General features: G+C 37.4%; 1 pseudogene across 1 annotated transcript; it reads right to left on the reverse strand.

Annotated features, from left to right (window-relative positions):
* Positions 1 to 6,023: 6,023 nt before the first annotated feature.
* On the reverse strand, positions 6,024 to 7,654 carry LOC144562172 (UDP-glucosyltransferase 29 pseudogene; annotated as a pseudogene). The gene has a single exon (XR_013513994.1). The product of XR_013513994.1 is annotated as a UDP-glucosyltransferase 29 pseudogene (transcript).
* Positions 7,655 to 11,041: the final 3,387 nt, after the last annotated feature.

Below are 11,041 nucleotides of genomic sequence, written 5' to 3' on the forward strand. Positions count from 1 at the left end.
CCCGATCTACCAATAGAAGGGACCCATTTCCAAATATCGAACTTAGTGGAAATTGAATCAAGAATTCTATTCGTAAAAGTTTCTTTTTTGGTTTCTTGGATAGCTAAGAGATCTATTTTATAATCTACTATCATATCATGAAGAATTTGTCATTTTTTGGAGGAATTTATTCCTCTGGCATTCCAATTTAAGAAATTCATTGAGAAACTAAAACATCCCCAGAATCGACAACAGTATCTAAATTTTCTGTAGTATCATGAAAAATTTCAGAATAATCTGCTACCTTAAGGGAAACAGCATCAGTAACGGGGATATCTTTATTTGTCAATACTAAAACTTGAGAGGTATCAAGTGTTTTGGATGTATCAATCAAAGAATGTAAATATGTCTCAATAGAATCTCTACGTAATTTTTGTATATTGTGAATGATATGGGTGGCTTCATCAGCATCCTTACCTAATTGGATCTTATATATGCTAAAAAGGTCTCTAATTTGCTCTAATGTGAGTCTTTGATAGGGAAAATTTGTGATTAAAGGAATACCTGAACCGCTGCGATTTCCTGTTGCTTTATTACGGGCTCTTTTTTTTGCCTTGGTCAAGGTGGAAGAAGGGTCCGCTTGAGCCTGAATGCGGAGACTCTTCCTCATTACCAGACCGTGCTTTGATTGGCGGGAGGGGCCAGCTAAAGAGGTATCAGAGAGTGCAAGCACCGTAGAAGGAACAGGCAGAGGATCAGCAGCAGGCATGGTTGGTCGTTTGGCTGATTTCTTCAACTTTCTATTTTGTTTCACCCCCAAACGACCCGACTTTGCGCTTGCTCTAGACCTAGGAGGTTGTGTCCCCTCCTCTATGTCATTTACTCTATGAGAACATGGCCTACAATCGACAGGTGGCGTGTATGGTTGGAGAGTAGTAGTCTGGTGGGGAGTGTGAGGCTTAGTCTCTGGAGTTTTACCCTTACCATGGGGGCTGTTGGGTTTAAGAGTTGGAGAGAGGGGTCGCGGTGGTGCGATCAAGGTGCTCTGCATTTTTGGAGTGTGGGGCTGTGATTGCCAGCCCTTGCTGGGTACTGTAGCTAGCAAAGGATCAGTATCAGATCTTCCCTCTTGAGACAAAGACTGAGTTTTACGCCCTCCAGAATGAGTTGTACCAGTTTTCTGTTTCTTTGGTTCAGATTTAGATTCTTCTCTGGCCATGGTAGGGTTGATCATGGAGTTCATCTTATGCAAGAATTGATCATGTTCCTCATCGGAATCATCTGTAAGGTGTCCATCTTCATGGGGTTTGCATCCGGTAGCACTGGATTCCCCGACTTCTTTCGGATCCTGCTGGGAATCCAAGAGATCCTCATCCATATCTGCTGATCCAACTGGTGGCGGTGGAGGGGGTTGAACCGCCGGTGGATTGGTCACTCGCGGCGGCACTGTCGCTCGTTGGGCCCGACCTGTCTGTCTGCCGGGTCCACGTGCCAACCAAGCATTGACAGGTTCGGTTGCCTCGGTCTCAACTTCAATTTTGAGATTATAGCTGGAGACATAGCCGGTGGCATCTCGAAATAGTTGCCAGTGTTGTTCAGTGAATAGAGTCGGATCGCAAGCGCCAACTCTCACACGTGCAAAACGCCAATCGTACTTGTTTCTAGTCGCCTGATCTAGTTCAAGAACTATTGCTCCAAACGGGTTGAGAAGTTTATCAAACTCAAACCATTCCCAGAGATTACGATTGAACCCATAGATGCGCAACCAAAGCGAGGTGAGACGCTTACCCGCGTTGAAGGACGGTTCCCAGTTCACCACAGGAAACTGATAACCTTCAAGTAACATAGAGCCTTTACGCGTGACCGAGTGCTTCCATGCCATTGATGGAGCTTTGATGATATATCGAAACTCATCGAAAACAGCCACCTTCCAGACGTAGTTATCAAACAGGGAGCAGAAAGCTTCTTCGACTCTGTCTGGTCCCCATCCCGCCACATCATCTAGAATAAAGCTCTGTTGAAACTCTCGCTCTTGTGCTTCTGCTGACGGGGATGGCGTGAAAATCTGGATCGGCGCCCGAAAGGATGCCCCTGCTTGCCGAGGGAGATCTGGAGCCCGTGGTGGAGGGATCGGCGGAACCCTAGGTGGAGGGACCATCGGAGCCCTAGGAGGAGGAATCGGCTGGTTGCCACCACGGTGAGGTGCCTCCACTGGTGGACGCGGAGCCCCACCCCGACGCGGAGGAGCCATGTCAACCGATCTCGCCTCAGCTACAGGTAAAGGAAGCTGTGGATTTTGAGAAAGGGGTTCAGATCTGAGTTGTTCTTTTGGAGGAGAAGAGTGAGGCGCTGCTGGCTTGAGAGGAGTGTATGGATATACATCGGTTGGTTTTCTGCAGATCTGCGATTTGTGACCGAATGTGTTGCACACAAAACATAGCTGTGCGTTTCGACAATCCGCTGCAAGGTGGCCTACACTGCCACATCTCAAGCACATTGGATTTTTTGCGGTCGATTTGCTACGAATCTCCTCTATTTTGCGTTGAATGAGGCTTCTGCGTGATTCGATTGGATATGTTTGCGTCCTGGTGTGCCACACCCGGCCTGTAGTCTGTTTGACTACTTCAGTGAACAATTTTGGGCCTTTGACCGCCATTAATGGCTGCCGATGGAGCTCTGGGCCTTTATTAGAAGCGAGAGATTGAAATCTTTTGGACAATCGGTCCAATTGAATTTGATGGATCAACATACTGATCTCTAAACTGTTTTGCCTTTGCTCTTTTTTTTTTTTGAATTTTCTTTTTTGGTTGGATCTCTTTTTTTTCGCTTTTTTTCTTCTTTTTTCGCCTAAAAAAATCGCCCACCCATTTGTTCGACTAGTCAAGGCCAACCTTTAGCTTTTGGTTAGTCTTTACTTTAGCTTCAATCGAATCGGAATTAAAAATGAAAGTTACATCAGATGATTTGAACCCAAAAAAAATAGACTGCTATCACGAGAAAGGCTGAAACAGAATCCAAGTACCAAGCTGTAGACTGCATCCGTATCACCCCAGGTACCTGAGGGGGTAAGTAGAAAATCCGAACCATTCTTTTAGCTTGACACAAATATTAAAGCAGACCCCCTACAATTACAACAGATCCTTGGATAGAATTAATCTGGATCGTTCGTTTTTTTAAATTGTATCTCAGGTACCTGAGGGGGTAAGCGGAAAATCCGAACCATTCTTTTAGCTTGAAACAAATATTAAAGCAGACCCCCTACAATTACAACAGATCCTTGGATAGAATTAATCTGGATCGTTCGTTTTTTTAAATTGTATCTCAGGTACCTGAGGGGGTAAGCGGAAAATCCGAACCATTCTTTTAGCTTGACACAAATATTAAAGCAGACCCCCTACAATTACAACAGATCCTTGGATAGAATTAATCTGGATCGTTCGTTTTTTTAAATTGTATCTCAGGTACCTGAGGGGGTAAGCAGAAAATCCGAACCATTCTTTTAGCTTGACACAAATATTAAAGCAGACCCCCTACAATTACAACAGATCCTTGGATAGAATTAATCTGGATCATTTGTTTTTTTAAATTGTATCTCAGGTACCTGAGGGGGTAAGCGGAAAATCCGAACCATTCTTTTAGCTTGACACAAATATTAAAGCAGACCCCCTACAATTACAACAGATCCTTGGATAGAATTAATCTGGATTGTTCGTTTTTTTAAATTGTATCTCAGGTGCTTGAGGGGGTAAGCGGAAAATCCGAACCATTCTTTTAGCTTGACACAAATATTAAAGCAGACCCCCCTACAATTACAACAGATCCTTGGATAGAATTAATCTGGATCGTTCGTTTTTTTAAATTGTATCTTAGGTACCTGGGCACACGGGCTCGTAGACTGCGATATGGCCGATATTTTTATTCATATCCTCGGAAAAATAAAATTTCAAACATGATCTCAGTTTTCTAAAATTATAAAATACGCTTCTACTACTAGGATTACCAGGATTACCAGCAGTAGTGGATTTTTTTTTGTAAGTATTTCTTTATTATCGATGTTTTATGGATGTTTTTGTAGTAACTTTGTAATGAAATATCGATGCATTTTTTTAAATTTTAAATGACCATAACTTTTGAGAAAAAACTAAGAGTGAGTCTATGCATATCACGGGTTGTTACTGTACTACGGCTCTATATTCGAGTTTTCAAATCTTAACTGTCGATCCGAACCATTCATCTTGTTCTCCATATTAATATGTGTTTGGAGACCAAATTTTACATTTTTTTTAAAAAAATTACTATTTTTTTTTAGATATTTAGAAAATCACTTGATCTAAAAATTCTGGACCATTCAAAAACAGTGATTTTCAATAAATCTAAAAAAAATAGTAAAAAAATTTCAAAAAATGTAAAATTTGGTCTCCAAACACATATTAATATGGAGAACAAGATGAACGGTTCGGATTGATAGTTAAGATTTGAAAACTCAAATATAGGGCCATAGCACAGTAACAACCAGTGATATGCATAGTACCATAGACTCACTCGAAAACTAATGAGCACTTAACATTATTTCAAGAAGGGCTTGGTGACTAAGGCTAAACCCATGGCACATAATAAGCTTATGCAGTCAGAATTACAAATAAAAAATATTGTTTAAGATCTTAAAACTTCAATTTAAGTTTTTTATTTTACTGTTCGTTAATTTTTTTCATCAAGGAATTTTATTTTACAATAATTAAAATTCTAAAATTGAGTATCAATATTGTAAAAAATTACAAAGTTAAACAAATTAATCATGCATGCTCCAACCATATTTTTAATTTTGTTTATAAAGTTTAAAAAAAATGAGGAGCATCATTTACCTTTTTATTAGGACTAACTAATACAGTATTTCTATTTTGTTCTGTCATCACTCATCAGACTTATATATTGTAGGGTTAATATTGACATAACAAAATTTATAATAAATACTGTGTTCATTAAACGAATAATTTATGTAATTTTACTTCTCAATTAATCTTGTCAGCGGTAAGAACATTTTTCGAATTTTTAGAAAACTAAGGACAATTTTGAATTTTTCTTTTTTTTATAAGAATAAATGTTTTGGGAGATATGGTTTTCATCACGAGATTATCGCTAATCAGCTTGTCACAATAAAAAGATTATCGCTAATCAGCTTGTCACAATAAAAAGATGCCTAATCCCTATATACAGGGGTGGCAACCAGCTCGGCACAGCTCGTGATTAGTTTGTCACAATAATCGAACGAGTTGAGTGAACTGAGGTTAAAAAGTCGAACTAGAATCTTAATTCATAATTGAATTTGAACCAAACTGGTTTGTTTGGCTCGCTATGTTTTTTTGAGCTACTATCATACAAATAAAAAAAAATTGATAATGAATCTCATCAAACAAAACATCAAATATTTATTTATAAGTGCAGCTAATTACTAGAACAAAATAAATCCATCAAACATAACAATTTATAGGATTACAATAATGCATAAATAATTAAATATTAAATAAAAAAAAACAGCAAGTTGAATCGAATTTTGCAAGAAGCTGAAAAATTTTCTTGACAATCTTTTTTATATTTTTATCTGAAATCCGTAGGTATATTCATTGAAATTAAAGGGACAATTACATGGAACAGTTACTGGTAAAAGAAGGAATTCTAAGAAACTGATAAAAACTATCCCTACTAAAGCTGAGATTTTCATCCTGTTTAGAAGAAAAAACTACTTCTTACTGATTATAGCTAGATAGCCCCTAAAAACTCCTACTAGTGAGTCCTACTTATTGTTTTTATTCCAATCGAACTGATTCCAATCAGTCAATTCATCCAGTAAATTACAAACAACTTACAACAAGTACAGTAAATTACAAAATTCTTCTCTCTATCAGTATCCATCTAGAATCATTGATTTTTATAAATAAAAAATTCTTCTCTCTATCAGTATCCATCTAGAATCATTGATTTTTATAAATAAAAAATTCTTCTCTATCAATATCAAAAACAAACAAGTACAGTAAATTACAAACAACTTACAACAACTCAAGATTTTATTAATGAAAACAAATACGAAAAATTAAACACAAACTAACATACTAATTTCTGAGGAAGAAATCTATTGCAAATTCAAATTAATACATAGACTGAGTACAACACATAAATATAAGAGCACCAGTAAAGAAGTGCATAGTACGATCGATCAGTTCTTCTTGCTATATTATATTTGCCTATGCTGCTTGAACATTGCTCACAAGCTCCAAAATCTTATCAGACAAAATTCGAATTTCATCGTCCTTCCGAGTGCGAATCACCTCACCTAGCTCTTCAGCATTTTTCCTGACATTCTCTCCGATCTCTGACCAGAGAATTTGTTTAATTGATGCAGCCACGTCTTTTCCAGTAAAATTCCCGAGGCCACGTTGCGGGATTTGTACTCCGATACCGAGGTTTACTATCAGCTGAGCGTTCATCGGTTGATCCCAATCCATTGGCAGCGCTAACATGGGAATGCCAGCGTGCATTCCTTCAATCACCGAGCTCCAACCACAGTGTGTTAAGAAGGTGCCAAGGTTAGGATGAACCAGGATCTTTCGTTGCGGGGCCCATGAGGTGACCACGAGCCCTCTATGTGGACCAACTCTCTCCACCAATCCATGTAGCAACGCCTTAGCTGACATTTCATTTGTTTCTTTACTATCACCTTCATCACTCTTTTGTTTAATTTTTGGAAAGCGAGCAACCCAAATGAAACAAGCACCACTGAGCTCCAAACCCTGAGCAAGTTGCTCCATCTCCTTGTAAGGCATGAAACACTCGCTACCAAATGACACAAACACCACAGACCTCCTCTCTCTCTGGTCCAACCAGTGCATCACCTTCTCTGCATCATGGTAATCACCAGGAGAAATGCTACCGATGTCTGGAATTAAGGGCCCTGTCAGAACCACCTCCTTCCCGATAAGTGTTGAGAGGTAGTCAATATATTTCGACTCAACTTCACAAAATGACCTTGCGATGACGAAGTCTGCGAGCTGCCAAGAAAGAACAACAGTCTCAATTATGCGTTTAATATTCAGTTCATCTCCTGAGGATCCCTTCTTTTCTCTTCGATTATCTTTGGTTTGATGGATTTCAGAAAATGGGAACTCTTTGCCAGGTGAAAAGTAACTATGCATAGCATAAGACCCCGCAACGGTACAACCGATGTACACCACAGCTGGAATATTGCGTTGGCGTGCTTGTTTTGCTGCCCATGGTTGAAAAACATCAAAAATAACGAGGTCAGGTTTTACTTTTTCTAGAATTTGCGCGAAGGTTTCTTCAGACTGTGCGAAGGCCCGACTGAGAATCGGATTTAAATGTGATGGTAAGTGTTTTGTGGTATGCAAATGAGGAGGTAGCCCGGCTGATTCTGGAAGGTGAAGCTCTATCAGGTTTATGCGGGTTTGAGGTGGTGAAAGCTGGTTAAGATTTTCTGTAATGGATTTTAGAATGATAGGAGTAGAGCAAAAATGAATAGATAGATTATCCAGCTGTTGAGTTAGCCTCTTGCCTAGCTCTAGGTAGCGGTTTGCATGGCCATGGGCAAGCCACGGTAGCAGCAGCACACTGAGATTCTTCTTTCTGGAATTATCCATGGACTAGAAAGGAAGGTGCAAAAATATAAGAAGAACAAGGCGAAGAGGTGGTGCTCTACTTATATTAGATCGTATTTGATTTTTTTGAGCTTTACGGCTCGTGCATTGAAGATTTGGGTTGTCCGGATTCTAATTAGTCGGTCCGGATTGGAACAAATTATTTTATATCAAAGGATGCCGACTCCTAGTGCATGTTTTATAATTTTCAAAGCCCGTCGGCAAACATTAATTACATGTCCTAAAAAGTCATGCTCTTCCATGCAAAATATTTAATTAGGAATTCTCACCAGTAGCCACATGAGGCAAGTACTGTCTTCAAGGATACTCTTAACTTTTACCCGTTTAACTAACCGAAAAAAAAAAATCCTTACATGCACATGTTCATACCCAATAAATTACTTGAAAAAAAAATGTATTCATATATACTAGTCTTATTAATTAAAATACAACATGGATAGGGTACACAGTTAAAATGGTATCATTGAAACCTCTGCTCACATCTGACATCTCTCTTATTTCTGGAATGGAAATATCTTGATCCCCAAATGGCACGTTGTTTGTGGAATTAAAAATAGTGGAGGAGGAAGAATCCAATTTGAGTTTGGATAGATGATGTTTTTTTTTCTTAGAAGCATTTAGGATAGAAATAAATTGGCGTCTTAAATCTTTTTGTGGGCTCTGAAGTGAAACTATATTATTCGAGGAGTCGCCGATTTTTTTTAAAATAATTAATTACAAAATTACATCGTTATAATTTCAGAACTTAAAATAGACAGAACAGACGAGTTTCACTGAAACAATCAGCACAAAAAAAAATGATACCGAAGATTTTAATCTTTAATTATATGATCTCCTCATCAAATACTACTTTTATTCGGCCACAGATAACCTTTATTTCTTTATTTGAAATAAGAGCTATTTATTCCAGCAGCCATATATATCTTGTTTAGATAATTTTTCCAGAAATTGGGCAAAGTGTTCCCATTATTTTTTTTATGTTTAGTAGGAAAATAGTTAAGAAAGAACAAAAAAAAGTTGTCTATTTTTTCAAATCTGATTTTTAAAATTTAATCCTATTACCGTATGAATAACTTCTTTGAATTGAGAAATAGCTTTCATGGCGCCTACTTCTACTATACATATTTGAAAGTTACAACATCTTACAACAATTTGGTTTTGTGATTTTCAAAGTCCAAATAGTGGATCCAAACTGTTAAACATGATTTCTATATTAAAATGTTCTTTAAGATCAAAATTTATATATTTTTTAATTTTTTTTTACTATTTATTAAGTATTTTACAAAACTGTTGTTTTTAGACAATTATGGACCACTGAAACATAACAGTCTTGTAAAATACTTAATAAATAGTAAAAATATTTAAAAAAATATAAAATTTATTCTCTAAACACATTTTAATATAGATATCATGTTGAACGATTTGGATCGACTGTTTAGACTTTGAAAATTTGATAGGGTGGAAATCAATGCTAATAATATTTATAACCCTAATTTCTACTTACTGTTGATTCACAAGCGCATGAATCTACCTTGTCGTATAGATTGGGGTGTCAATCCGCAGGGATGGTGTATTAAGATATCTAAGATGCAAACTAAGGTCTAGGTTATCGGTTCCTTTAGGTTAATTGGTTTTGTTTAGTTGGTTGATTGTTGGTTTCTCAGTTGTAATATTGAATTACAACAAAGAATTGATAGTAGTTTAAATGTTTAGAAGATGGGCTTCTAGGGAATCAAACATTCTATCATTCAAACTTGTTTAATCTAGGTTCTGGTTGTCATAACAATAGCGCACGGTTCTGTCACAATCCGCATGCTATTGCTAATACCTATCAGTTGCAAAGTTACTCAATAGTATGCGGCTCTGTCACCATCTGCACACGTTTTGGGTAAATTGTACACAGTCTAGTTTCAACTCCAGTCGGAATCGTACACAGTCTGACCACAACCGTACACGCCCTATACTGTTATCTCTAAGATCTGAGAGTTGCTAATCCTATTCTAGTGCTGATCTCTGGATCAGACTCACAGCACCCTAACTGAGCAAGTACCCTGTCGAGTACTTTGTAACTTAGTAGCATTAATATCAATGATAAGTCCTAATTACTAATATTACAAAAGGGTTAAGTTCACTTGGTCGGTCATTCCTCTAACATTTGGTAATAACAATAATTAAGATTACCCAACTATCAGTGATGGAATGCGACATTCGTCTGCTAAACCACTTCCCAATAGGTTTCTTGATTGTGGTTCGGATACAAGCAGTCAACGGGCCAGTCTATTCTACTTATACCTAGGATAACTTATGTTATTCAGATATTGGTTAACCCCAATTAGGTATGGGTGGATTGTACACTCCACGCATATGAGGTCACTTTAAGCACACAATAAACAAGATCATAAGACATAAAATCTCAGTAAGAATTCAGATCATAGTGCAAAAATAATATAAATGAACAACTAGAATAAACTCATAAGAATTCAAGATTACGTGTCTTCACCCTAAAATAGGGTTACTTAGCCACTCATGGCGGGTTCAACAACAAAATAAACAAAGTACATAAAGAGGGAGAGCAATAAAAAAAGATGGAGGGAGAACATCTATGCTGCCTCTTATCTCATGCACGTCTTCACGCCTTGTTTCTTCCTTCTCTTCTAGTTGAGACTTTGCTATTCCTTAGTGATTTCCGTTTGCATAGCCTCCACTAGAGTGAAACCCTAGTTCTAAGTGCTCTCAGATGTGTATTGTATTCTGTGATATGTCCATAGTGAGAGTGCTCTTTTCTTCTCAGGTGTTCATTTGCTTAAATAGGCCTTGATTGGGAAGTTAGATCTGTAACTGTTGTTCTGGCAGTTTTTATGTGCGGATGTCAAAATAACATGCGGTTTGGCTGAGATCCATACGGGTGGCATAACCGTCTGCGATAGCGTCTCTAGAATAGCATGCAGTTGAGCTAAGATCCGTGCAACAACACTTCTGGATAGCATGCAGATGATGGCATTCGTGCGCCTGAGGCTGAGGTGTCAGAATTGCGTGTTTTAAGCCTGTTTTTGCTCCAAAATAATTGAAAAATCTGCAATTATCTAAAATCAAGTGAAATAACGTAAAAAAAATCTGATTCTCTAAAAATTAAGCAATTGTAACTCGACAAATGACCAAAATATATGATAAGTGATAGGGAAAATCATGATAAATTTGACCCCTATCAAAATTATAATATTTAATTATTGTAAGATGTTGTAACTTTCAAATATATATATATATATATATATATATATATATATATATATATATATATATATATATATATATATATATATATATATATAAGTAAGGCTTGGGTGTTATGGATAGCATAGAGGGCTACGGTGCTACGGCTCAATATTCGAGTTTTT

The sequence above is a fragment of the Carex rostrata genome, chromosome 11, assembly GCF_964058835.1.
Source record: "Carex rostrata chromosome 11, lpCarRost1.2, whole genome shotgun sequence".
NCBI classification, from domain to species: Eukaryota; Viridiplantae; Streptophyta; class Magnoliopsida; order Poales; family Cyperaceae; genus Carex; species Carex rostrata.